This window comes from Tenrec ecaudatus (genome assembly GCF_050624435.1).
Source record: "Tenrec ecaudatus isolate mTenEca1 chromosome 2 unlocalized genomic scaffold, mTenEca1.hap1 SUPER_2_unloc_1, whole genome shotgun sequence".
NCBI classification, from domain to species: Eukaryota; Metazoa; Chordata; class Mammalia; order Afrosoricida; family Tenrecidae; genus Tenrec; species Tenrec ecaudatus.
The window spans coordinates 128,684-131,294 of NW_027457569.1; positions in this window are offsets into that span (position 1 = coordinate 128,684).

Consider the following 2,611-nt stretch of genomic DNA (forward strand, 5'->3'; position numbering starts at 1 on the left):
TTGGCTATCTAGGTTGCCTAGCGGGCATTTGGACTATCTAGGTTACCTAGCGGGCACTTGGACTATGTAGGTTAACTAGCGGGCACTTGGACTATCTAGGTTACCTAACGGGAACTTGGACTATGTAGGTTAACTAGCGGACACTTGGAATATCTAGGTTAACTAGCGGGCCCTTGGACTATGTAGGTTAACTAGCGGGCACTTAGACTATCTAGGTTAACTAGCGGGTTCTTGGACTATGTAGGTTAACTAGCGGGCACTTGGATATCTAAGTTAACTAGCTGACCTTGGACTATGTAGGTTAACTAGCGGGCACTTGGACTATCTAGGTTAACTAGCTGACCTTGGACTATGTAAGTTAACTAGCGGGCACTTGGATTATCTAGGTTAAGTAGCGGGCACTTGCACAATGCAGGTTCCCTAGCGGGCACTTGGACTATATAGGTTCCCTAAGGGCACTTTGACTATGTAGGTTAACTAGTGGGCACTTGGAATATCTAGGTTAACTAGCGGGCCCTTGGACTATGTAGATTAACTAGCGGGCATTTGGACTATCTAGGTTAACTAGCCGGTTCTTGGACTATGTAGATTAACTAGCGGGCACTTGGACTATCTAGGTTAACTAGCGGGCACTTGGACTATGTAGGTAAACTAGCCGGCACTTGGACTATCTAGGTTAACTAACTGACCTTGGACTATGTAAGTTAACTAGTGGGCACTTGGACTGTCTAGGTTAACTAGTGGGCACTTGCACAATGCAGGTTCCCTAGCGGGCACTTTGACTATGTAGGTTCCCTAGCGGGCACTTGGAATATGTAGATTCCCTATCAAGCACTTATACTATGTAGGTTCCACTGCGGGCACTTGGACTATGTAGGTTCCCTATCAGGCACTTGGACTATGTAGGTTAACTAGCGGGCAATTGGATGATCAATGTTAACTAGCGGGCACTTGGACTATCTAGGTTAACTAGCGGGCCTTTGGACTATCTAGGTTAATTAGCGGGCACTTGTACAATGCAGGTTCCCTAGCGGGCACTTTGACTATGTAGGTTCCCTAGCGGGCACTTGGACAATATCGGTTCCCTATGGGCACTTGGACTATCTAGGTTCCCTAACGGGCACTTGGAATATGTAGGTTCCTCAGTGGGCACTTGGACTATGAAGGTTCCCTATAGGGCATTGGACTATTTAGGTTAACTAGCAGTACCTTGGACTATCTAGGTTACCTAGCGGGCACTTGGACTATGTAGGTTAACTAGCGGACACTTGGACAATCTAGGTTACCTACCGGGCACTTGAACTATGTACAAACAATAGTGGGCACTTAGACTATCTAGGTTACCTAGCGGGCACTTGGACTATGTACGTCCCCTAGCGGGCACGTAGACTATCTAGGTTAACTAGAGGGCCCTTGGACTATGTAGGTTTACTAGCAGGCACTTGGACTATCTAGGTTAACTAGCGGGCACTTGGACTATGTAGTTTCCCTAGCGGGCATTTGGATTATTTAGGTTACCTAGTGGGCACTTGGACTATGTAGATTACCTAGCGGGCACTTAAATTATCTAGGTTAACTAACGGGCATTTGGACTATGTATGTTCCAGAGCGGGCAATTGTACAATGTAGGTTCCCTAGCGGGCACTTGGACTATCTAGGTTCCCTAAAGGGCACTTGGACTATCTAGGTTAACTAACGGGCACTTGGACTATGTAGGTTCCCTAGCGGGCCCTTGGACTATGTAAGTTCCTAGCGGGCACTTGGACTATGTGGGTTTCCTGGCGGGCATTTGGACGATCTAGGTTACCTAACGGGCACTTGGACTATGTAGGTTCCCTAGCGGGTACTTGGATTATGTAGGTTCCCTATCGGGCACTTGGACTATGTAGGTTAACTAGAGGGCATTTGGACTATGTAGGTTCCCTATCGGGCACTTGGAGAATGTAGGTTAACTAGGGGGCACTAGGACTATGTAGGTTACCTAGCGGGCCCTTGGACTATCTGGGTTACCTAGCGGGCATTTGGACTATGTAGGATCCCTAACGGGCATTTGGACTATATAGATTACCTAGCGGGCACTTAGACTTTGTAGGTTACCTAGCGGGCACTTGGACTATCTAGGTTACCTAGCTGGCACTTGAACTATCTACGTTACCTAGCGGGTACTTGGTGTATGTAGGTTACATACCGGGCTGTTGGACTACCTAGGTTACCATGCGGGCACTTGGACTATCTAGGTTAACTAACGGGCACTTGGATTATGTAGGTTCCCTAGCGGGCCCTTGGACTATGTAAGTTCCCTAGCGGGCACTTGGACTATGTGGGTTCCCCAGCGGGCATTTGGACTATCTAGGTTACCTAGCGGGCACTTGGACTATGTAGGTAAACTAGCGGACAATTGGACGATCTAGGTTAACTAGCAGATACTTGGACTATCTAGGTTAACTAGCGGTCCCTTGGACAATAGTTTAATTAGCGGGCACTTGGACTATGTAGGTTCCCTAGCGGGCATTTAGACTATATAGGTTACCTAGCGGGCACTTGGACTATATAGGTTACCTAGCGGGCAATTGGACTATGTAGGTTAACTAGCAGGCCCTTGGACTATCTA